Source organism: Anarhichas minor, unplaced genomic scaffold (assembly GCF_050575085.1).
Source record: "Anarhichas minor isolate MPS153535 unplaced genomic scaffold, ASM5057508v1 ptg000136l, whole genome shotgun sequence".
Classification (NCBI taxonomy): domain Eukaryota; kingdom Metazoa; phylum Chordata; class Actinopteri; order Perciformes; family Anarhichadidae; genus Anarhichas; species Anarhichas minor.
In genome coordinates, this window is record NW_027466582.1 from 15890067 (window position 1) to 15917329 (window position 27263).

The following is a 27263-nucleotide window of genomic DNA, read 5'->3' on the forward strand; positions in this document are numbered from 1 at the left end:
ATCAGTCACAGGAAAACTTTTCCACCCACAGAAAGTGACTTTATCCTAAACAGAAATGAGTGGGCGGTCTGTCTTGATAAAGCCGCATTCACCAGCATGATCCGGTACAAAGCGTGATTTTTAGATAGTCTACTTTCATCCATCCACAGTAACAATTCCAAATGACGTGGGGGGCGTGAGGGGGAGTGTTTACCATTTTTTAACCGTTTGCAGAGCTTGCAGGCCTAATGGTCATCTTTATTACAGAGCATCTTTGGTGCTAATTAGCTATTTGTAGCATGCTAACACACTAGCCAAAGAGGATGAACATGGTAAACAATATACCTGCTTAGCATCAACAGTGTTGTCATTGTGAGTTTGTTAGCATGCTAAAGTTAGCATCTAGCAAAAATATATATATATTTCTTTTGGCTTTTTGCCTTCATCCCAGTATACAGACAGAGATTGACAGGAGAGAGGGAGTATTTATGCTTGGAACCTTGTATTTCAGTCTGAGACTCATCACTCTTTATAAATCATATACTGAATTCTTGTTTGTATTCTCACTTTCAGCCTCCATACATTTGCACATATTTTTTACTTGTCTCTAAAGCTGAGCAGCATCTCTCTTTTTCTTGGCACTAAGATGAATATGTTGCACAGTGAGCGCCCACAGTCCCAGCGGTATGATCATTTTCCACTCCACTGATCTGACTTCTGTTTAATGAGGCTGACGCCTTCATGCTCCACATAATGAACCCACCTGTGACTTCGTTAACTTATGCGGTCTCAGTCTTTTACATGGAGGTGGGAAATATGTGCCGGAGAGTTGCATCATCAACACTGATTGCACCATCCTGAATTTTAGGATGTAATTTCTAATTTGTTACATTTACGGCCATTAGAGGAGAGATATGTTTACCTTCAGAGGGTTTCAGGTTATCCTGAGGGTTGCCTCTATGAGCGTGTTGCTGTCACTATATCTGTGTCCCTCTATCTCTGATGAATAATACATTTTTTGCTTCTAGAGAAGCCAAAAAAACAAGGTTTTGCCAGGTTAACCTTTCTAATTTATTTTTTGTTTTTTGCAGCTAAATAAGTTTTTCTCGAATGTTTATTGTGGCTGAAAGGCACCACCACCCCAATCTTCTAAATGTGACATAAGGCATTTATGTTTTCTCTCCATGTGAGTTTTTATTTCTTCATGCATTTAACTAACACAAGGTGAATATATAATGTGTTAGCAAGTTATGCAGAGTTACTGTCATGTCTTTCTTTTCACAAGAAATGTATTTTAATTAATGCTAATCTGTCGTAAGGGAAAACATGAATGCTTTTAGTCCTATTTAGACCATGATGTAGTTGTGCACGTCAGCCTCTTGTGGTCTAAATGAGTATTACAACAACAAACAATGCACACACTGCAACAAAAAAATGTCCCCGGCCAAAACTCTTTCACCCGTTTTCTATGGATGGACCCAAATATTCAACTATTTGGTTATTCGTTTGTTGGGTAGGTATTTGGTTTTCAATTTTTTTCTTTAGGTTTTTTTTATTCAATAACAAATAACAACAATAACACAACTGTAGAATAACAGAATCCTAACTTGATTCTCAGGGCTTCCGTATTATTCCTTTAATTGTAGCAAAAAAATATATAAAATAAAATGTATGAAATACAGCCTGGCCCGAACCCAGCGGGTCAATTCGGACCCACATTCGAGAAGAGAATCAAAGCTTTAAACTGTTCACTGTAAACATCACTTGCAGTTGAGCGTTAAATACAATCCACTCAGAAAAAATGTGATCTAAGATTGAAAGCGCTGTTAAACTCGAGTAAGTGGACCTTGAGTTTCTTGCCCAATCTGATGTTGTTGTAGAAATGTCAACACGTTCCCAGATATCAGCAATGACTTTAAGCAGAATTTGATGTTGTAATAAACAGGATTTATCCTTTAAGATCAATATCAATGTTTCTATAAAACCTTCCCCTAAAAACATGTTAAAGTTTCTTTATAATACTTGAAATCAGAAAAATTGTGAATCGACTTATTCAAGTAAAATTTGAGAAAAGTCCGGACAAATCTAAACTGACTAAACAGGTCCGGGAAGTGGCTGCAGCTCACACCAGCTGCCAGGTATAATGGCTCATTTCAAAGCAGAGGAAGAAGAATCATGCGAGGCCATAGTCCATAGGCCAGAGTCCATGGTGCTGAATCAGCCTCTTCCCCAGGATTACGCTGCACACTCACACACAATGAGAGGATAAGAGCTGAGGGCAGCTCGCTCGTCGGCTTTTTGTCACAATAATGGTTTTTACCGTTTAAGGAAATTAATGTCATGATTCTTCGCTTATCTCCCTTGACAGAAAGTCCATTGAAGGAATAAAAACATTCTCCATCCAAACGCTGCGGCTCGTTAGCACGGCTAGTCGTCCGGGCTAATAGCTGCTACGGCGTTGAAAATGCAGCTTTTAGTTAGTAATGAACTGACATGTCAGTGATGCATTTACTGTCCATGTTACTTGGGGAAGATGTTGTACTCCGTACAAACTACCGCTCTGCCGTTCTGCACTCTTATGTTGCATCTTTGCAGTGCATTCGGCACGAAGCAAGAGGAAGTTCTGAATAAATCTGTTAATATGTGACACGGGCCACACAAAGCGCGCTGCTTCAACGCCGTCACACGTGTGGCACAAAGCAAATGGATGACGATCAAGGCCTGGGTTATGAGGCAGTTTATATGAGCTCTGTGATCACTGGAATGCATTGTTATACACGGCTGTAAATAACCCGGAGGCGGGAGGGGCCGTGGGGGCAGATGAGCTCCTGTGAAATAGCAGAAAACCGTTCATTTCTTTTTTCTTTCTTTAACAAAAGTGTCAATGTTTTATGAAGCCAACTTGGCTCGTTAATATTTTCATGGTCCGTAGCTTGGCATTGGGATGTGGGCGCAGCAGGATTCTATTAAAATGGGTGTAGCACAGGCCTGTACAATAGCAAACCATAGATCACAAGCTGCCCCGGCCTGTAAGCCAATGTTCTGCTGTCCTCTGTCAGCTGTCGGCCTTTTACTTCCTTTTATCGTGAGGTTTTTGCTTCTTTTTTCTCAAACCACAGACCGTAACGGATGTCTTGATTTGGAGCCTTAAATGAATTGTAGAAATATATGTGTGTGTTAGAGTTGGGCGGTTTGTTAACATTTTTCCAACCAGCCACTGTCAGCCCAACAAGCAGCGATTTCAGATATTTTATTCACGCCGATATGTGTGCAGCTTCTTTGTAATGCTGGCAGTGTTGTGGTCGAGACCTAAACCGAGGCCAAGTCACGACCAACACCAGAGTGCATGTCCAGACCAAGACCAGACTAGTGCGACTCTGACACTGCGTGTGAGATGGTATTACCTTGAGTAGAATTAAAATACCAGTGTTCTAAGTGAATGGATGTATTGTTCTGCACAATCCACAGCAAAACAAATAAAAACATGATAGAAAGGCCTACTACATTTAATTTCCGCATGAGTTGAGCAGTATAGCATGTGCCGCTTGTAACAAATTGGCGGGTAAAATAAAACAATAATCTCATCATTGAAAAGGTTTTAGAAGAAAATAAAAAAAATGTCCCAATCAAACAGGACTGGTGACCTTCCACAGTATAATATCAGTCATCTGTTTAAGCAAGAATACCAGTTGGAAACCATCAAAGGAAGGCAAACAGTTTAAACTTCTGCAATTTAAAAGGCCCAGACAAAATTACATTGGCTGATCCAAAATTGAAGTCTTATAAGACATTTTTAGTTTAAAAAAAACATCTTAAAGCTACGTAATTCCTGATGCTGGGCGGCAGAAACCCTGCTAAGCTGGGCTAACCGCGTCCTGATTCCAGCTCTGTTCACACACAGACCCCATCCTGTGAGTTTTCCTCGCTCCGCTAGTGATGCATGACTGTAGCACCCGGAGCTGAGCTTTCCTCCCTGAAATAACACCCGATTCGACTGCAGTGGCTCGATGTTTTGGCTGCCTCACGTCGACGTGATTTACTCCGCTGGCGCTCTCCTCCGCATTATTTGTCAACACGGCGCGGCATTACTTATTGACGACTTCTTCATGCTTTATTAAACTTGCTGTCATAACACCTCATCGGGGACCGTGGGGGGGGGGGAGGGGGAGGGAGTTAACCTGTCCTCCTCTTCATCTCCCGCCGAAACCCAACGTGGTTTATTTTCTCATATTTACTCCATTTCGCTCACAGGATGTGACACGCCGCCGCGTACACAGCCTGGAGGAAGTCAGATCACACTTTTAAAGGTTGGAGCTGCTGCCTGATGTGTGCATCATAGAGGAGACTGTGTTACTTAAGAGGAGGTGTTTGCATCCGTCAGGAAGGGCAGGGCATCGGCTTTGGCCCGCTCACTCGTCACCATTTATCTTTCCCGTTGATGTCCTTTTACAGAGCTTCGCGCCTGATGATTTCAGCAATCTAAAGTTATCGCCGCCTCACCAGCGAGTGCAGTTATGCCAAACGGTGCCAGGGTGCCTGCCAACAGGACCGCAGCTTCCCCTTGCCGCTTCTTATCAGTAAGAGCTGCCGTCAAGGCTTGGTTATTCTAGGGCAAGCTTCTCCTCCTGTGTCGCCCCCACCATCACCACCCTCAACGTCTCCTGCAGGGCTGCTGTCATCTTTATGGATGGGACACAGCCGTGCTCGCCTTGGCCTGGAAGTCCTCTGGAGGGGGGCACGGTGCCAGGGCCAAATCATCTGAAACAACGTTGTTGTTTTACGGAAGCTCAGCAAAGTCACTCCGTCTTTTGAGACTTTTCGAACACACTCACCTCTCTCTCTCTCTCTGGCCGTGGTTACACTTGTCTTTTCAATGTGACTTTTGTGAGCATATGTGTGTCCACAGTTGACGCTTCGATGCGACCTGCCTGATGGGATAGTAATCCGATTTCGGGGTGAAAGGAGCGACTGTAAAACGGTGGATAAACACATTTCATTTCCTATAAATTCTTCAAAATGTAAGTCCCTCATTCTTTTTGCTGCTTACTCTTCCTCCCTGCAATATTAGTAGACTTGTTTTATTAAAGAATAGCCGCTAACAAACCTTGTTTGTTTATCATTGATAAGCACATTTTATTTCCTATAACTTCTTTACAATAAAAGTTCCTATAAATTTTGAAACTACGAAATCAGAAAAAGTTGTGTTTTCATCAGCAGAATGTCAGCATGACTCAGACTTGGGTTTCAGTCGTCCTCCAGCCGCGCTTTTCTTCCTCTCTTCCCTTTGCTCTCCTTGGGAGAGGAACTCAAAACTTACGTTTTGATAAAATTCTACGGATTGTGCCCACATAATGTCCAGAACTCGCCATGTGGTCTGGCTGATCGGATCCCAATGCGAGCAAGATTCGATCTCGGGGCGTACAGACTTGACATTTAATGCGTCCTGGATCGGACGACAAAAGTCGTATTGAAAAGACAAGTGTAACCACAGCCTTTAATCAACTTCAAAGCCCAAAAGCACGCATTTGTTGTTTTTGCTGCAGGAATCTTCTTCATCTGCAGCGCCACGATCCAACACCTGGCCGTAATAGGACAGATGAGATCTGTTCTCAATGTGAGCTTCTACGCGCCGACACAGGAGATAATCTCATCACCACCTGAGTGTGGCATGACGTTGCACCATCTCAGCACGGATGATCAAAGACGAGCAAAGCAAGCTAATTGGCTCTCCCTGGAGACTCTAGGCTGGAGGATGGATCCCGCCTGTCTCAAAACACTAGAAATATTCTCTTTGAAATTATGCACTGAGAAACTTTCCAACGCGGTACAGTATGTCATTTAAACGAGCAATTTAAAAATGATACCAGACAGAGGATTCTAAAATACTCTCTGAACCCCCTCTTAAATTCTCACTAAACTGGCAAAAAGATGCCAGCATTACAGAAATAAAGTTGCACTCAGCAAGATTTCTGTACATAAAAACACAGCTGTCTTGTTGGCTGCAAAAGAAAAGAATGTCCCGCCTCCCATAGATTCTTCCTGTGTGCCCAGATGAAACTTTGTGTCTGGTATAGATACTCATCAGCTCACAGGAACTGCTGAATCTAAACTGGACCATTAAAGTACTGCTGACTAGTTTCCAAACTATTACTTCGATTCATTCCAGGCATTTCACTGCTTTGACATTTCTAACAAAGGCAATCTACAAACCCTTGACAATTGCTTGATTTAGGTTGTGTACATGGCCAGATTATCCTGCTACACTGCTACTAAAAGTAGCTGCTGGCGCCTCTGTAAAAGGGGCAGTGTGTAGGGTTTGGTGGCATCTAGCCATGTGGCTGCAGATTGCAACCAACTGAATCACTCCTCCCTTTCCCAATACCGCCTTAAGATGAGCCACAGAGTTAAAACCGCAGTCACACCGTTCGATTCTTAGTTTTACGTGATTATGCACTGATAAAAACTAGCGGCTTGGTTATTTGTTTGTTGGGAAGGTATTCGGTTTTTGGTTTTCGTCTGTTCGGTTTTCTGTTTGCATAAAACACACCAAACCTTTTGGAAAATGTGTCTTCTTCAATAACATATTAAAATAGAAACAGCAATACTGTAGAATAGCAAAATCATTAAAAATGAATTCCTTAAATCAACCAAACGACACATGTTAAAGCGCTATGCCATCCTATCCCCTTTCTCTTTAATATGTACAGGATTCCTATGCTGGAATATTACACGGCTGCAGGTTTGCTGTGTAATTTGTCTAGATACAAATTAATTTAGGAATATGCAAAACGTAAGCATAAAAACAGAAATTGTGATGGTCCTTAAACTAGATTTTGACACAGGGCTACAAGACGAGATCATTAAGCAGGTCCCACCTGAAGGTCCATGTCAGGTGACGTGACGTCGTCAGTAAAAACAAAACGTTGACGTGGGGCATGAAGCCAGTCCCCTGAATAGAATCTCTGTGTTTGGTTGTCCCATCCCTCCCTCCAACTCTTAGCGGATGTTCTCGCTCTCTATCATTGCTTTGCTAGAAACAAAGAAGGCAGCAGATGTGCTGAGGGTCCCTGCCATCACAGAGAATAAATGTTCTTACATCAGACTGTGATCTAGTGTTGATCAATTTACAAAACCACCAAGATTTCATACTCCAGTGTTGATGAGAAATACAGTCAGGAAAGTGTTCTGATCCTTCCGACTGATCAGGTTTAATACCATCAGTACTCTTCCTCAACCCGCATCCTGTCTCTATCACAGTTCATTTAGCCTGGTTTAAGTGCCAGGTCTCTGGCAGGAAAATTGTTTCAGTGGCCGATTTCATGGCTTAAATAGGATTTTTAATACTGAAACATGGTTGGATCAAAAACAAAGGGCAGCAGTTCTGAGTCATCCCTCGCTAATTTTAACTTCATGAATAAGGTCAGAGCACATGAGAAAGGAGGTGCAGCAGATGTTTTATGTAATTACATGCAAGCTGATGCAGTCTAAATATCTATCAGTCAAGTTGAGCAGAACTTTAGTATACTATTTCTATTTCGTTTCAGTTGGCGTAGTTATTACTAGTGATTAAACATTAAATATTTCCAATGACAGAGCTAAGGAAATAAATACTAGGTAACTAGTATAAAAGGAGAACTCCAATTCCACATATCACAAGTGCGTTTCCAGTTGTTTGGATGTTATAAGTCAGTGTTGGTGGAGCTAAAAAAATGGTTTACATAGGTGCTGAAAGGAATTGGGCAGCACTTCTCCAAAAACCGTGGCCCTTTACGGCACGTCTGCGTCCAGTGTGAACCCGGCGTTGCTGATGGGCTGAAGAATTTCTGGTTACTGCTCAAATTTTTCCGTTACCCTTCACTGTCTCCTGCCACTCACGACTATTTGAACCACATGCTAAAAGAAATGCTCGAAGTTGCCACTCATTTAGCTCCTGCGTGAGCGAAACAGGCCAAAACAAAAGGCCCTGCTGGCTTCTTAGTTCTAATGAGCTTAAATGGGTGTAAATGTCAGGGAACAAGAGCAGCTGCTGTTGCCTGGCAGGCCGCTGTCATGCTAGTAATAGTTGACTGGCACATACAGTCTGCCACAGGAGCCGGGCAATTACGTGGGCAGACAAACTCCCTTATCTCTAATGAACACTTGCAGTTGCTTTGAAAGCTTTCACATTTATCCTGGCAGGAAGGGTAGGGGAGTTGGGGATGCTAGTCGTCTCTTACCATCATGCAGTCTCCTCTGAAGTGCCTCAGCAATTTGTGTCTCGTTTAAGAGGATGTGGGAAAAGAGTTGATCGTTGCTGTGGAGGGGACTGAAAGGTGGAAAAATTCAGTTTGGTCGGTTTAAAGTTGCCATTTTCCAGCCCAACCGCTGTCTTACAGCCTGAGCAGCAGCGCTACTATTAGATCAACCACCATCAAAGATAGTGCTTTACACTTTTTTTTTACACCTCTAGGCCATATTTGCAAACACAAACCTTGACTTTTGTGCCACTTGGGGGCAGAGCATCAAGCTGTCCACTCAATCATATCATCAGACACTGAGCAACATTAGTTTTATTGGGTGAAACACGACTCCAAATTTATGCTAAGTCACTCTTATTTTAGCTGTTTCGGTCTCCACCAACTCTTGAGAAAAATATCTGCTAAATCCTCCACTATGTGTCCGTCTGTCAGCTGATTGGTGCTGAGTAGTTATCCTAATGTAGGCTTTATCAGAGCTTTTTTACTGAACAGCAGATGGAAAAAGCGAAGAGACAGACGGTGAACCAAAACGGGAAAGCTGTGGGCCGTAAAACCAAAACAATGGGCTTAAAGATGCTAAAAGGCTCTGTAGAGGGTGAAGGGAACTGCAGACATGGCTGATAATTCTCTGAGTTTGTCACTATGAGAATCACACATAGCAAGTTGATCTATTATTATTATTATTAAAATATGTATTAGTGCATCTTTGAAATTAGAAATGTTCCAATGTAATATTTTCTGACCCGATGCTGATTCCAATAACTGAACTTGCGTTATCAGCCGATACAAGTATCTGATACCAGTGAGTGAAAAACTAATTTATTTTATTTTCAAGTTTGACAAATCAGTGACAATCCAGTGTGGTCAAATTGCTGACATTTTGTTAGCTCTGGCTAACGTTACGCTGCACAACGAAACTCTCAACAGAGATGAGAAAGAAGCGAGATGGCTCACTCGTTAGCTACTTCCATCATCGATTTCAAACGCACTGATCGTTTATTTTCTGGAGCTGAGGACGAAAGTAGCTACGAGTGAGCCATCTCACTTCTTTCTCTGTTGAATACGTGCAGTATGGACGGGTAGGGAGTGTCACGCCTTGCTGTTCTGTTCTTGTGTAGTGCAGATGAGCTGATGAATGATATGATGATGGGATATTGGATCGGTGCATACTCTCGGGGTACTCGCCGATACCCGATTCAGCACTTTCTCAAGATAAGTGAGAAAAGATGTTCTCTTTTAATTTGTCTGAACGGACCCTTCTAAAAGAACAAGCCTGTAATTAACACATGTTCCGAGTATAATCAGGCTGCCTGTCTTATCTGATGCATGGTAGATGAGGTATTGATTTCTAACAACCCACGTCTGCGTTCATTTGTTCATCCACCACATCCTGATTAAGCTTATCGTTGCATAACAATGCGTCCTTTCCCTTGCAACCCTCAAACCCTATCAGCATACAAGACACTTGAGAACAGACACTACACAAACAAAGACAAAAAGACATTTGCATAACTCGGCTTAAACTGGTCCCATCTATGCGTCTTACAAATTGCATCGGCTGAGATCATTAGCATGAATCAGTGCGGGAGCCTGACACAGCAATATGGAAGGATGCAGAGGATGATTATGTGGAAGAGCGGGCCTATCTCTGGCACACACACACACAAGAAGAGCTGTTGCCAGTCACCACAGGAGCGTGTAGATGGCGTTTATTCTCCACGAAGGCGGCGCAGCACGACGGCTGGTGACAGGGTGGCGCAGCGTGATCGACTGCACGGGCCTGTGGAAATTATCACTGGGGGGTTGAGGAGTAAAGCAGAATAAAGCCTGGTGCTATCACATGTCACCTCCTCCCACCCTGCGCGGAGGAATACGCATGTCACCCAAGTCTGACGAACTGTCTGGGCAAATGTGGCGGTGCCCGTATGAGATAGCGAGGGATTACATTTTTCATTGAAGCCGTGCGAGGCTGCAGGAACTGTTGGCAAGCTCCTGCACATCAAGAGGTCACACTCTGCGGCGTGGTGTCCGGAAACTACACTCGGCATGCTCGCATTTACACCGCCAGCTGCGCAACAAAGACGGCAAAAGGACGAGAGGTGAAAGGTCAGACGTCGGTCAACTGTTAAACATATTGATCACTCGCTGCTGTTTTAAAGACTATTTCAATTTTTCAGTTGGCCTCTTATGACTGCCTGTAGCTGGAGAAGGCGTACAGTTTGTTTTAACGTGGCTCATTCAGGGTAAATGTTGTCCGAGCGCAGTGGCACTGCAGGTATAAATGGTTGATTTTAGGAATGTATATGAGGGTAGATATGTCATGAGGCCTAACATCAGGAAATGACTGACTGTGTTGATATATAGGACTGGAGATGTGTATTAATTGATGTGTTTGACTTCCACCTCTTTGTGTTTGTGAGGAACCGATCTGTTATGGTCTAAACAAATGAAATGAATGATCATGTTGAAGTTTTAATGCCAACTGTGACTTGGAAAACTTCAGCTCTTGTCAGGGGACCAGATATTTGGCCACTCTTTGCCTACCACTGGTTTACATGGTCTTAATCTCTTATTGTAGGCAACAGGACAAGAGTATCAGAGCAATACTGACCAATCACGTTGGGGGGGGGGGGGGGGGGGGGTTTGGTTGAATGCAGGTAAACAGTCCTTGTGAAGAGCAAAAGAGGCAGAACGGATTATCTGAAATTCAAACCTTGGAACCCATCGGCTATCGTCTGACGAGGATTTCGCTTTCTATTAGCTTGGCTAATTGGCTGCTTGTGAAACAATCCGGTTAGAGACGTTGTCGAACTCCATTCTCGCTTTCAAGTTGCTAATTGGACTGTAAACTATGACTGGCGCACGGAAGAGGACGCGTTGGCCTGCATTTCGGCTGGCTACACCGGAACCCCAGAAATATTGACCCCAGAGGGTAAATTGTTGTCAGACCGACAGCCGATGGGTTCCGAGAATGACATTGTCCTCACTAAAAATGTGTTTTCAACCAACAGGGCAAAACAGCAATGGCTTCGTACCTATTGCAACCTGATTTCTAATTGAGATGTGTTTTGTGTAGTTTTTGATCTTCCACTATTACAACTTCATTTTTTTTCACAGTAGGCTCATTTTCTCACAGTGCACTTTAATTGAGATCTCTGGACCAAATACTGTTCTAATATGATGCCGGATTGTAGAGTTTTATTCCTTCTGAAAGTGTTGACTCAAAAAAAATATAGGCGCGCGTTCGTCCTTGCACCTTGGCCTTAGCGTGCATCTTCACTAACCTTGATGAAGCAGTGGGATTTTACATTTCTGTGTGTCATTGACTGGGCTCAGTTAAGCAGCATCACACGTGCTGAACGATCAAGGGCTCCTGACCTTCAACCATAATGCTCCTTGGCGTGATTGTTGTCTGAATACATAAATACGATCCTGCACCTTTATATGGTACAGCGTCGGTGTTATTCAGCAGCACATGAAAGTCCTGCAAGAGCCACATTCAGCTTTGTGGTTAACAACTGCTCATAATTTCTGCTCTATAAATTAGATTGGATGATCCGAGTTGGCAAATATACCCGATAGTACCAGCTCGTAAAAAAAGATTCCAACCCTTCGCCTCAGTTAAGAGGCATTTATGAAACTACTTGCTGATTGAACCTGCAGCCTTTTTATCAAAGGCGTTCTGATTTTAGCTACTTAAGTAGAATAATGTTGACATTAAGTCTTTGTCGATGATATTTTTCATGATTCCACCAGTGTCTGCAAATCTTTTCCAATCAACATCCAAATTAAAATGGAAAGTCTTAGCTAGATCTATACAATAGATGGACTTTGAACTCCCGAGGGATCAGTTAACCCAGCGACACCTTTCGCCAGAGCAAATCAATCTCAAAGTTCAACCTTTTAACTCTTTATGGGAGCTGCCAATTGATTGGCTGTCCCCGGTTATGAGTGGTCTTGAAGTCTGCTTAAAGACTGACCATCTTTAAAAGGCCTTCACATGGGACTGGGTCATGCTCCCATTTCAGTCTGGCCAGTGGCCGGACAGACAACGGGACTGATAAAGCCGAAGGGTTCTTTCTTGATGAAGCCTTGGCTGATCGTTGAGCTGGACCGGGCTTTGCTTTGCTTGAAGGCTGTCACTTTTACAGCTGACCTTGAGCAGAGATCCTCGCCATAATTTATAGCAAATAATGTTCTAAGGACTCCCATTTCCAAGATTCACTGTCACTTTGCACTCAACCATCACTCTGCCTCAAAATACAATCTGCACTCCTGACAGGGTAGTCCCATAAAAAATATTGCCAGCCACCTTGGTGCCCTATCCAATTATGTGAAGAGGGAATTAATACTTTAGAAAGCTGCTAGTTTTTTTTAACAGTTAGCCACAGGCACATGAAGACTGTCCGGAGGCATCATTGCTCTCTGTGTGGGCGCCAGGATGGCAGTTAACTGATGAAATAGTTACTGAATATTCAAATCTTTCTCTTCATTATGATCATGTCTCAGCTGAGCTTACTGTAGCTGATGTTTGTTAAAATACACAAACACCTCTCTGTTCAGTTTCTGACTTTTTTTGGGTCCGATTTGCTGCTGTGTTGAGGGCGCTGAGCCTGAGGGCGAAACTCTTGAATTACCAGTTGAATCCAGAGACTATAAGAAGTGGACGTAGTCACCGTGACGTCACCCATTGATTTGCAGACTAAGGTTTTGAATCCTCAAGTTCGGCATTTTGTCAGTCGCCATCTTGGTTTTTTGGAGTCGGCAGTGACACGTAAGGGTGGAGCTAACCAAACACTGAACAAGAAATTTTGTCCGCAGTGTGAACAGGCCCACCCAAGGCTTTGGCCCCATTGCTAAGTAACCATCTACAGCTAATAAACCAGGATTCCTCAATCTTTTTCGGTCACCATGTTAGATTTCTAACAAAGGAACAAAGGAAGCTGTCAAGTTGCTGATGTATTTCAAACATGTTTAACTTTATACAGAGAACTCTCCTGTGGTCCTGTGGCTCTGATATTAAATTATTCAGAGCACATTAAGGCTGTTTCATTGTTTGAGCTGAACTCAAAAATGGGCATAGGTTTCCGTAGATTGAGAAGGAGTTTGAGTTGCTTATCTTTCCCTTTATAGATACGGTATGCAGCTTTTCACCCAGAGGCAGGATCTGTATTACTTGCCACTCCTTAAGCTCACTTTGTCAAGTTACCTTTGTAGCACTTGACGTTCAACTTGATGGGCTGTCTACCGGGAAATGGCATCAAGCCTGAGGATGAGGGAAGGGGAATCTTCAAAGACCCTACAGGTGTTTACTAAGAAATGTACTTAGAGATCCCTAATGTTTTGTTTGCTTCAGATTAAGCTTTGCCTTTCTGACATTTCTTGCTGTTTTCCATCATTGTTGTTGTGCCTATAACTTCCTTACTGATTGTCTCAGCGAGGGTAAATGCAGGCTGACCTCCAGCAAATGGCATACATCCCGAATGCCCCTAAATGTTAATTGCATTTCACTAAGTATGTTTTTGCAATGAATTGTAAGATGGTCTTTCAGCATTGTGGAAAGTTATTTTGGGTTTTCAAAGTGAAGGTTTCATGATATTATCTTAATTCAAAACAAAATGCAATGAATTTACCTCAAAAATGATCTGTTCAATGAAAATTGTTTTTCCATTGAATCAGTACATTTCTCATGTTAACTCACTCCTGTTTTGTTTCTCATGAATCGTTGCGGCATGATCAGTTAATGGATAACAAGTAGCATGTGCGTACCAAAGCCTGATATACCTTCTTCCTCTGTGTGGAGCTCTATTGCTGTCCAGAAACCAGTAAAAACACATCAATGAGCCACACTGCTGCACTGGGTGACATTTTCCACGAAGACACACACTATAGTTTATTTAGACTCGGTCCTACATACACAGTCCTGCTGCCTCAAATATCCATTTCAGCACCAAGTGAATATTTGAAAATAGTGCCAAGACCCTTTTTACAATACATGTTGTTATTTGACCAATTGTTGATATGAAAATATTTATTAGAGCTGCTTTAAAGATTATGGACATACTTTGCCAGGTGTTTATGTGTCACACAATTGTACAGGTGTTTGGTTGAGATCAAAATGAAGGTTGAGTTTGAAGATAAGCGTGGTCCGAGCAAAGGGGGCCAAAGCGGCTATTAGCCCCTCCACTAAACGTGGCCCAATTTGAACTTAATACAGGTGGTTGAGATCAAAATGAAGGCAGAGTTCCAAAATGGGTGATGTCTGAGCAAGGTCGCTGGATTTGATGTTGTGGCTGGTGTGATCTTAAGGCAAATTGGTCTCTAGTTTTAGTGTTAAGGGTTTAAGTTTACAAAATTCTGACATCTTTTTTTAAACTGCAATGAAAGCAAATTTAGGTCAGTAAGAGATTCATAACGTCAGTAATTGGAGAGATTAACTTTATTGTCCAGGTTTGGTTTGTAGACTTTCTCGTGGTTCACTTCAACTGACACATTTGGTTCAAACATATCCTTTTTCATCGTGTCATCCATCCGCCTCTTTTTCTGTCCCATCCTTTTCCTGTCTCTACCTGCTCTCACATTGAGACCGACCATACTGAATAAGTTGCGATCGATGCCGACTTGTGTTGCTGTGTAGAGTGATTCTGTGAGAGATGAAGCCTGCGCGTGGCGCCGCGCAGCTCGGGGCTCTGATGAAGCCAGCAAGTCTCACCCATTAATAATTACAATCAGGCACACAAGGACATCTGTTTCCTGGGGCTGTATCAGCGCTTACACAGTAACCTGACGCAAGAGGGCTAAAAGTGGACTTGTGGTGACACTGCAGTTTTTCACGCAGCCAACGCCCCCTCCCCCTCCCCCCCATTTCGCTCTCTCCGAGCGGCTGTCCCGGCCCGATGCCAGGTCATGTTATAAATTAATGCATTAGCAGTTTTGCTTTGGCTCCCGTGGCCTGATAAAAACAGGTTGCAGAGGGGCGAGATTCCCACAGCTGTGGAGGTGGGATAAGCGCTCGTGGACACGAAAGCTATTTGTCATTGTTAATTATTTGACTGTTTCAGCCCCACAAAAGACATCCAAACTAATTAACAAACACAACTAGGAGAGCGGCAGGGGACACTGTGGACGCATTAACACAGGAGACTGTTTTGGGGCGTTGTTGAGAGTTTGACTCCAGAAGTGAATGACTTTATAAAGAAAACTTTGGGAACAGATTTTGCCTACTTATAATCCTGTTATTTTCATCTCGACAGCAATTAATTTCACTTGGAATACACATATAAGCAATTTTATGAGATTAAATATACAATACATCTTTGTCTGCCTCTATTATTTGGGTTTTTTTCTCTCTATTTGAGGTCTGTTAGCATTAAAACCGTGCAATCCCAAACACAATATGAGGAAATCACACCTTTGGTGTGATGTGAATGTGTTCCTGGATCTCTCTTCACTGACTCCTTGTTGATGACCTTTGTCCTCTTCCCAGTTGAGTGGTTTTGTTCTGGTGTTCACAGACAGCTTGGGCTAGATTTAGAAATGACACGTACCAGCTTACCATCCTGTTTGTGCTCAAGCTTGATGTGTGGATTCAGCACCGTTCGCTGAATGAAGACCGTGTATCATCGTCCTTTTTAGGCTGTTCCGACCACAGCGGATAGTCTATTTGATTTGGCATATGTTTTACGGCGGATGCTCATCCTGACAATCAAAGCACATGGAGGAAACCCACGCACACAGGGAGAATATGCAAACCCAGGACACTGGGCCTTCTTGCTGTCAGGTGACAGTGCTAACCACTGCATCACCGTGCCGCCCAATGAGGACTGTGAATCTATACCCATAAAAGATAAGAATCAGTACAAAAGGTTGGCTCACTTCATCAGTTGTCTGGTGTAGTGTACGGCTTAGCGTATGGTGTAGTTTTGGGAGCTGCCATTTTTTTAAATCTGTGTCGGGTGAATAAGAATTTTTTTTCGCTATTGACGATATTTTGGCGATTTAAAACTGACGGGTTTGTGAAGGAATGTTCCGGGTTGCGCTAGTGTCGATTCTCTCTGACCAATCAGTGGTCTGCAGTGTTTTGACACCACCTTCTAGTCTCGGCTCAGCTCGCTTGGCAACTCGATGGAGGTGGTACCAAGAATGGAGTGGTTTTATTGGTACCATCCGAACTTTTTGCTGATGGAAACACAGATACAGATAACCGTTCTAACGTGTAACGAACGTAACTGAACTGGACTGCTTGGTGGAAACGCGGCTTTAGATCTTTGGTTAGCTGGATTGGAAGTGGTTGGGCTGGTCAAGGGTTTCGAATGCTTCAGACAAACTACTCTGTAGAGACTGCCCGAACACCTCTAAAGACAAGAGCATTTCAATTCTAATCTTTGAGAATTCCGTGGTTGCAGAGACCTGTAAATTCATCTTGTAAACAAACGAAATTGCACTTTGTTTGAACCAAATTTACAGCTTAAATATGGTATCTTGATGCCATGTTGTACCATGTGACATGATTACGCTTCGCAATGAGCTGATACTGTTACTTGGGGCTGCCAGGGTTATTCTATTCATTCTACATCCACAGTTTAGTCATTTCTAGACACTCTTGCTTCTGGGTTTAATCTTTTGCCGATGGACACTTCGACTTCCAGACTAATTATCTGTTCCATGATAAACTACCTAGAAGACAACAGAGCTCTGCTGGAGCACTTTCTGCCAATAATCAGTACAGAATGTGCATTGGTTTCAGAGGTTCAAACTGTTGGTAAATGCGGTGGGTACACACTTTTAACAAGAAAACACACAGTACTCTAGAGGAAAAAAAGGGCAGAAAGTTGACCAGAGCTCAAAGTAGACAAAGACTTCTTTGTGAAAGGTTTGACAAACATGTTTCATTTAACCTGCTGAAATGCCAAAGGACGGTAATTAATCTAGAAGGTTAAGCTCGTTTATTGCGAAGCAATCTGTGGTTGTGTAAACTGCATTGTCAGGATAGTTTCTCCAATACTTAATATGATTACACGTAATAAAAGTTTAATATTTTCTCCAGAGGGAGCATTTTTTCCCCTTATAAACACATCAAACAACGGCTTCCATTAAACAACTCCTCTAAATGTAGTGCCCTTGTGCAGCTGGGAAACGTGTTTGTCCAATTAATCTTGCTAATGCTACTCATAGTCATAGCAGGCAAATTGTATTCTTATATTGTAAAAGCAGGCATGTTGTTTCACAAGCATCGTGGGGAAAGGAGGAGTCGCCTCTCAGCTTCTTGAGCATTCATCCATAATGCGGCTATAAAACAATTTTCTCTACCACCCCCCAACTCCTTCGTTCATCCATGGTGCTTTGGAGAACTGAAGTTCAGCGATGAGAGACGGATCCTGAGGAACACAACTGGCCAATCAAACTAAAAGATAGGGGTGTAGACATTGATATGCAGTATGTAGCCACCTCAATTTCAGTTTTATACAACTTGGGCCTTATTTTTGGCTGATAACAGTGTCTCTCATTGTCACACATATTAGCATTTTTACATTTTTACATTTCAACAAGAGTTGCGCTTATCGACAATGAATTGCCTGTAGTGGAACTGATAACTGCATTTATTAATTATTATCCTCTTAATAGGAAACTCTGTATTCAAAACCCCACCTGCTTCATTGCCTACTATCTGATCTCTGTTTTATTCTTGTCTTTAACTACTAAAGCTACACATTTCAGCAAGTAGCTGCCGACTTAATATGACCTTTCTTCAGGTCATTGGATTACAGTACACACAGAAAAATAAAGGTGCCATCTTGAACCGACAATGGTTCTTCGGAGTGATGCCATAGAAGAACCATTTTTGGTTCCATAAAGAACCCTTTTCAAATGGTTCTTTAGCTAAACATGGTTCTTCCAAGGAATAAATGGTTCTTTAAAGAACTGATTTCTTGGAAAACGTGATTTTTTTTTACATTTAAACAGCATAACAATGGAATCAGGGTTCCTACTCTTTTTTTAGAGATCATATTCCAGGATCATTTCTGTGATGATCTATAAAATCCTCTTTTACATGCACCGAAATGATGGCAAATAGATTTTTGGATAAAGCAAACACCTGTAGATGTACTGCACTTCACTTTATTGTCAGAAATCAACTCTAAACAATGTAATCCATGTGCTACATGCAGTGTCCTATCTAAGAAATGTTCGGAGCATTTGCCACTCTCTGCACAGCTACAGGTACCCGTGTGTCCAGCTTCAGGATAAATTCCTCAAAGTGAAAATGATACAGTGGTATCTGATTCATCTGGGTTCTTCATTTGTGTTTTTAAAATGCCCAATTGGTAGCATCCATCAACTGATGAGGGTCCCTTAGGCCGAAGCTCAAATAAAGTATACACTACATGGACTTGGACTTTTTGATACGTCTACTCTCTCTTCCATTTACTTGATAAGTATCTTTAGATCCTTGATTCATTCGAAAAAGGAAAAATCCATGCAAAAACAACCTTTGAAGGGAAAAAAGAAAGAAGAAGCCTCAAGGAAGAGCAACAGAGGGGGGAATACCTCCTCCAGGACGGGGAGATTCAAAGTCGATTCAAAGTGTTTGGATTGAAGAATGATTGAAGTCAAGCCCTACACCCCCGCCCGACCACTTCGCTCTGCTGCCTCGGGGCGACTGGTCTGGTTGCCCCGTCGCTCAGAGGTCCCTGCGGCCGATCGACCCGGTCTCGGCTGTTTTCTGTCCTGGCCCCACAGTGGTGGAATGAACTCCCCACTGACCTCAGGACAGCAGAGTCGCTGCCCATCTTTCATCAGTCTGAAAACTCACCTCTTCAAGAAGTACTACCCTGAGCCTTCCACTCAGCACTTATTGTATTCGTTTGTTTCTGCACTGTACTTTTGATCTGGTTTATGCTCTGGTTTATGGTCTTAGATGCTTGTTTAAAAAAGGAGATGCACTTATGACTTCTGGTGACTAGTAGTTCTCTTGAATACCTATGTTGAATACACTTATTGTAAGTCGCTTTGGATAAAAGCGTCTGCTAAATGACTGTAATGTAATGTAAAGTAATGAAGACTGTTGACCAGAGGAGACATCGAGGAACTACCATGTGCCACCGAGAGCCTGTTCTGTACCACAGAGGCCTGAAAGAGGACAGACTCAGAGACACCATCCACACAGGGGGACAATTGACAGAAGGCGGTGAGAGAGGATGAAGAAGGGGGAGGCAACGTGTGATGTAATGATAGTCATGATAATTTATTATAGTGTTTGCCAGTGAAGCTGGCAGCTTCTCAGCTCATTGAACCAATTCAGAAAGGGTCTCTGAACGCTTTTGTCTTTTTTTTGGCTCTTCAGGCTCTTCCATCATCTCCTCTTCAAGAACTGCGATATCTTTAAATTACAAGCATCAGTTACTCCTATTGACTCGTTTGCTTGGAGTTATCTGCTCACCTAAAGCTCTTTAGCTGAAGTTTAAGACAAATATTTACCATGAGCCTGGTCTAACCCAATAACTTCTTTGACTCAACATGTTTCTGTCTTCGTCCGAACTGGAACAAACCAATTGACAATATCAGTCACCACCTTGATCGCCAGTCAGACACCAAATGTGCAGTCTTGAAATATAAATATGTCCTTGTTGAAATCACTTTAATCGTCGTCGTTTTTTGAAACATGAAGGCTGCATGAACAAGGCAGTGAAACCCTTCAAAATTAGATTAATGTAAATAACATGAAAAGAAAAATAAATAATAGTACTAGCCTGCAACTGTATTTCAAACTGCATTTAAAAGCCATGGTAAAGCTACATGCATGTAATTATGTAGGTTTGTTAATACCTTCATGCTTGTTCAGCTGTTGCCTCTATACCGCACAGTGTTAAATACCATTATATTTTTAGCAGTCTGCTCTTGACTGAGCCATAAAGGCAACACCTGCTAACTAACTGTTATAGTTGTTATAAGTCCTTATGTAAAAAGAAAAGCCAAACCTTTCTGCCATTTACATTTCTAAATTATATTCTACAAAGATTCCACAAAAACAGTATTCTAGGATTTATTTTATTATTCTCTGATGATATATATATATATATATTTTTATATATATTTTTTTGGTTTGTTGTTTAATCATCTTTCGAAAGTGTTCGATTTTTATGTGGTATGTAAAAGGTTTCGTTTCCCCTTGTTTTGAACATTTATCTTGTGTACAAAATGAGCAGTTTGTTAAAAATATATATTTTGCAAATTGTTGCAATTGCACCCGTACAGTAAAATGACATCTCAACCATTTGTTAGAGACTTTTTTTAAAGTTTCCTGGCCACAGCCAACAGCAACTAAGTAAAGAAAATATCATAGTTTTTTTGAGGTGAGGTCATTAAAGGATTACACTAGGAGTACAAGAGAGTTATTGAAAAACACTCATTTGCATTCGAAAAAAGTTAAAATGTCTTCTACTGCATAAACTGTTTTTCATTTGTTGGTTTGTTGTCTTAGAATTATCGTTCTCAGATCCCTGCAATGATGATATGGCCAATAGAAAGATGGCCTAAACTAGGAAGTTGTTCAATCTTGCCGGTGCACCAAGGGGAGTTTAAGATGGTGAGAGACGGACAGGAAAAAGAAAAGTGTTATCTCTATTTGACCGGCATTGTGCCTCCTCCTCTTCACCACTTCTCTTCGGTTTCATCAAGTGCAAGCACAATGTTGCTGTTAATAATTAGAGAGGTGTAAGACGCCGCCAATTCACTAGCAGAACAATCTGTTGCGCACGGAGCTGTCTCATTTAAATAATTAAAATGAATTTACTCTTGTGCGTATTTGCATAAAGCAAATTATTATTTGTTCTGCAAGGCTTGGCAAACACGTTCCCCTGCCACCGCAATGTGTAAGCGTGGCGGTGATTGGCAGAGTCTGTTGTCCTACAGGAGCGGTAATCTCCACACTGCGGCAGTGATACCGTGCGCAGGTTCACGGCCTCACGTTTCAGCCTATCGTGTGTGATTAACTGGAATCTCCTCCCAAAGCAGTCGCTCTTTTTACGTGGTTAAAATGCTCATGGGCGCCTCAGCCGTTGGGATTTGACCCCGCAGCCCTTGGCCTCCTGCGTTCGCAATCGCAACATACCCCATGCATCCTGGCCCCCCTTTTAAGGCGAGCGGAAAGGAACTGAAGCACAATGTAATTCTTATCGATTGCTACGTGCTTTGACATTACAAGGATGTTATAATATTCTAATAATTGGGGATTGCTGGCACTTAATTACCCAGCATGGGATAACTTATAGCCGGATTTGAAGCAGAACATCTCTCAGCCTCTGGTTCAGCTGGCCTGTGTACATGTTAGCCTACTAAGCAGCGGTATTAAAGAGTAAGGACCACACCTGCATCCAAACTGACCAAAATGACATTTGCAAGAGCGTTTTTGAGCAGGCTGTTTTCATACAGCGTTTGCAGCTATACCTACGAATATCAATGCGCTGTAATTATTAGATATCCCACACAATCACTTTGTATGTAGTCCATGTAAGCATGAAGCAGGAAGTATAAAGACACACACAGGGCGGCTGGCAGGGGGTGGTGGATTGGTCAAACAAAAAACGGTCATTCATCCAGGAGACTAAGTAGTTTGGTTGCTTAAACCGAACTAAGTTGTATCATGAGTGATTGATGCAGAGACAGGGGGCTCGTTAAAGAAGAACACACGGCATAACATGGTTTACAGACCAGATATATTCTGTAGCATTTTACAGTTAAAAGACTAAGGGCCCTATTTTAACCATCTGTACCGCATGGTCTAAAGTGGATAGTGCAAGTGAATTTAAGGTGTGTCCAACTCTACTTGTCAAGTTAAACAGCAAGTAGTCTGTGCACAAAGTAAGAAGCAAAGGTTTCTTAATTAATTGTAGTGGTCTTTTTGTCCTAACAGGAATTAAACCAATCAGTGTCCTCCTTTTAAAAGCCCTAGAATTGTATTATATTGATGCGTTTTAAAATCTGTTTGCTGATTAGGAGGGCACTCCATTTACTAATTGTCGCTGTCCATTGACGGGGGGCTGCTGAATTAATTAACTTAATTGTCTTCTGTCTCGATCTCCAGGTGACGTAAGGGTGAACTCTTACACTGTGATCTGTGGCTTCTCTTTACCTTTTTAACCTGTTTTCACTGCTGAATCACTTTGACATCCTGAATATAACCTTCAAAATGATATTGTAGACAGTTCTGTCTGCCTCTCTCTGAAATCACTTTTTTGTTTTTCAAAAAAAATGTGATAATATTTAGTTAGTGACAGTGTGGGCTCCATGGTAGCTCTGACTGCTCGACGGAGTAGCTGTGGGGGGCGGGGCTTAGCGAAGGGTCAATTGACTTGTTTGTACTCTCTGGTGGGCACACCATGTGACCTCGAACATATCATCTGCATTTCTGCACCGCGGCTTATTGGCTGACACATACGCTGACATTTGCCCACCCATATGGTCCAGGCTCCAGTGCCTATAAGCTGGTTCTGCCTCCAAAGTGCACAGTGTTTGTAGTACTGTACCATTAGGGCACCCATGTTTAGCATGATGGACCCCAGTGGGAGCTCACCTCCCAACCTTTGCAGTGGTAGCGCATTGCTCCACAGCTCCTAGCACCGCAGTTATGATACATCCAGTTCTCTCCCTCAACACACTCACTGGGCTGGTTTTAATTAACTGAAGAGGGGAGCAACTTTACACCGATGAGTTGTTTTATTCTCATCTTTGGGTGTATTTTAATGGTCTCCCAAACTGGATGCCAAGCAATGTGTGCCATTTGTCACGCAAACTAGAAAGTGGATGAGCCTATCTTTACCGGGCTGGCAGCTGAAAATCAGTCAGTTGGTTTGTTCAGACATTTTCATAGTGTGACCGCTTGTAAATCAAAGTGGGTTGAGGCAGGACATTTTTCATTTAAGTTTCTGCTCTGTTTCTGTACTCTTCACCGTTGTCATTTGCTTTTTCTCTCTGTGTTTTAGACACTGGATCTGCGTGCTTGCATGAAGAAGAATCCAGGTGCAAATCACCACCTCTGGCAGTCATGAGGAATAGAGGGTATGTATTGACATCCTATTCACACAATATCCCTCACTCCGGCTGAGCAGCTAAACAAACTCTCCTTTCACTGATATGAGAGGTGCAATGCAGAGGTAAACAAACCAATATCTTGAAAAGTAAAGGCCATTAGAAATCGTAATAATCTGTGTAATGTACTGAACCGTCAATCAGAAATGTTTCCTGACATTAGGGGTGCAAGTATCGCGATATTATCTATTGTGATATTGTCTCAGTTTTCAAAAACATTATCGCTTTTTAATTAATAGTTTACATGCAAAGATTCGTCTGGCAGACAGTGGCTCAGATTTCATAAGAATAGTGCTATGATGTAGATGAGATAGATTTAAAAAAAATGGCAACATATTGCTTTCCATACAGTATTGCAATATATCGCAATATATTGAATCGTAACTCCTGTATCATGATACTTATCGTATAGCCAGAATCTTGCCACTACACAGCCCTACATGACATATATGTGTAGTTTACCACCAGGGAGGAAACATTAAGCTAAACATGAGTCGAGATGAATTCCAACACGTCTGCCTATCAGAATCAAAGTGGAGAGTCTCTCTGTTCATGTAAACTGAATGTATTTGGGTTGTTAACAGCTCGTCGGACAGAGCAATGTTCACAACTTTAGGACATTTTGTAGACTAAGTAATTTGCCGCGGAAAATATATATACTTATATAACACCAATAATTTAACTGTAGGGGTCACACATAATCAGCATGTAAGAGCAGTACTTGTATAGTATAAAAAAGTATAATGTCTATATGATCGTTAATTTACAATGTTTATGTCAAAATGCCATAATTGACACAGGTTTTGTGCCAGAGTATTCACGTTTAGCATTGAACAGGCCTTCTATTTTAAATGTATAGTGTCCATACCCAGGCGGAGAGAACCCTATTTCTCAGACTTCAGACAGCTCCTCCCGAGCCACGTACCACATTATACAAGTGTGCAGGCTGAGTAGCACTCCTAATGATGAGTAAAATCAACTTCACGTGTAAAATTGGCGGAGCGCCTCCGATGAATACGGGAAACATTCTGACAGGATATAAATACCTGGTCCTATTTTAGTGCAGGATTTGTGTGTCTGATCTATATAAGTGAAAACGGTATAACTTCACATTGTTTCTCTTTACCTTCATCTTAAGCCCTCTATAAAAACTTCTGCCTGAATTCTTGCTGAATCTGTTTTTGCAGTTCATTGCACAGAAGGTTTACCACAAGACTGCAGGGTGGCAGATGCTGGCTGTTGTGTTTTGTTGATTGACTTTGGCAACTATATGCATTTGGTGATATCCCGTCTATACCCTTTACCTACAGAACTCCTTCCATTATTAACACTCGACTGGTTTAAATGATAGTTCCTGTTTATGATCTCTGCCTGGAGGATTATGCGATTGGTTGCGTGTGTGCATGAGTAAGTGTGCAGCTCTGCCGCTAAATATTTTCATAGGTTGGCTCATCATTTCTTCATTTTATAATTATAAGGTAAGCAAAGTAAGTGCTGAGGTCTGGCAATACAGTGACATAGCTGTCGGAGGGGGAAGGGGGAACAATTGTTGGGGCAATCCGACTGAAGGTTAACAGCCTTGAAATCTTGGTAATAAACATATTTTTTATGCTTCTTCAACTGCAGTAGCCATGACTGGAAGCATTCTTTTTTTCGGGTTGTCAGTCGGTCCCATTCTCATCAATGCGATCTCAGGAACACCTTGAGGGAATTTCGTCAAATTTGGCACAAACGTCTACTTAGACTCAAGGATAAACTGATTCGAATTTCTTTGGTCAAAGGGCACTGCGACCTCACAAAACAACTTTTTGGGCCATAACTCAAGAATCGATGTGCCAATTATGACAATTTCATACAAAGGTCTGATAGGATAAAATGATGAAGCGATGACGGACATGGATGTAAACTGCAACTTGACTGGTTTGCGGAGGCAATTTTGCAGCGTTCCCACATTTCAGCTATTCAATTTTTGAGCAAGCCCACATTGTTATTATTACTGATTGGACATTTTTCTCTTGTCTAAAATATTTTTATTTTTTTTATTTGAACATGTTGACATATACATGCAATTAGATCTCAATGTGTTCTTTTGAATTTCTTCGTGCTACCGGTAACTGCTAAGGTGGAACATTTTCTTGTATGTTACTCAATGCACTAGTTAACATTGTGACAATAAACACACCTTTGTTTAACCCTTGTATGTATTATTATAGAGCAAGGCATTACAGTAAATGATTAGTTCTGTGTTATCATAAAAACATAGACTCATTTAAATCCCTACATGCATTTTTTGTTACGGGCTCGAGGGATCAATGCAAACTGTGCCTGTGTTTACACTCCTCATCAAGTTGAAGGTGGTCTCTGGCTGGTACACAGTAGGTGACTGTACTTCTCTACCCGACCTTGGCTTCTGACTTTGGCCTGTTTACCCGTCCTGCATAGCACATGGCTGATGATGAGACCTGCTGCCGTCTCGCCTGCCACGTGCTGTTAGCTTAGTACCAACCTCAGCTGGATGCGGGTGGAATGGAGCGTAGGTAGGCAGAGCAGTAAATCCACACCGTGCACATCCATCAATGGGCCCACGTCGCCGCTCTCTCTCTCTCCCTCCTTCCCTCCAGCTTAGCTGAGCTACGTCTCTCCTTAAACACGTTCTGTGGCACATGATTAATCCTACCTCTCATATCTCTTCCCACGTGTCAGCACCTTCGCTGCTTTATAGGTTTATTCTGAAATGAAGTGACAATTCCACTCTGAAATATCACCAAATTAAGACCACTGGCATGTGTAAACAACGCAAATACACACCAAAAACCATAAATCAAATGGAGGGCGATGCCTAACTCTTCTATTAAAACTTTGTTGACCCTGTAATGTTGGAAGGTTGTTTCGTACGGTCGAGCCTTTTTTAGCTGATTCTACATTAGTCATCTCTCAGCCGAATACTCATTATTGATGATATTTGTGATGCTGTGTGCATTAGTTCTTGAAAAATTGTATTCATAAATCACACGTGGATTTATTGTAGTGTAGGTCACAAATAAACATTTGGGAAATGGTGGATTTACACAGGCCCCATTTCGCTGATACGATTGCATTTATGTGGAGGAGAATAAAACGCCTGTGCAACTGATATATAAATTGAAAGTGCAGTTAAATTACAAAAAAATAAAAGACACCATTCAAAAAAGTTTATGGAGTTCTTATGAGTACACTTTACTATTTTACATGCTTGAAGTTGAACTGAAATGACATTATCTTTCACTTTCTGTATAAGGAAACAAACTGTAACGCAGTTATTTTGCATATTTTTCTAAAAAGTATTTTGTGGAAACCAGGTTTAAGTTTCAAGCCTCTGGGTGGGCATATCGCACGCAGTCTTCTTGGATTCTTCCAAAAGAGAAGGAAGGGTGAGAAGTTAGCCCATGTAGAAACTTTTCAACTTTTCTCTCATGGGTTAATCTGGAAAGCAAACAACAGTTTTTCAGAAATGTTCAATGATAAAGACAGGTATTTTTAATTATGAATAAGATGCTAGAGTGCATACAAAAAAAAACATCAAATATCCTGTAACAGAGGTCCAGGCTAAGCCCTGAATGCCCCTCAAATCCTACAAACGCCGCTGGTCTAGCTAGCGTTAGCCGTCTGTCTTTCAGTGATCCACTTCAGTCCATGGTAATTAACGAAATCTCAGCAATGAGTAGCCCTGTAACTTCAGCACTCCGTGCTTCCCAGTAATTGGAATCACAACACAATGTGACTAACTCACAGAGTAACGTAAGGAGAGCTCAAATCACACATATGGACTAGCGGTGGCTGGCAGCATCAGTCCCCCATGCTGCCTAGCTCTATGTTGGGCTGTTGTTTGAAGTGATGAATTATTGTTCGCACGCACGCGGACACACATTCTACTTAAACGTGAGGCGCAGAGCTGGAGCCAGCTGTTCTACTGTGTTTAAA

The 27263-nt window shown here is 42.0% G+C and overlaps 1 protein-coding gene across 7 annotated transcripts in view; it reads left to right on the forward strand.

Annotated features, from left to right (window-relative positions):
- The first annotated feature begins 4383 nt into the window (after positions 1–4383).
- Positions 4384–27263, forward strand: part of LOC142942123 (heparan sulfate glucosamine 3-O-sulfotransferase 5) — a 54021-nt gene continuing 31141 nt past the window's right edge. For 2 of the 7 annotated variants that reach the window (XM_076084319.1, XM_076084313.1), the window contains exons 1-2: positions 4384–4997; positions 23198–23273. The gene's annotated coding sequence lies outside the window, so the exon portion shown is untranslated. The other 5 variants (XM_076084320.1, XM_076084316.1, XM_076084317.1 and 2 more) reach the window with 4 other exon arrangements.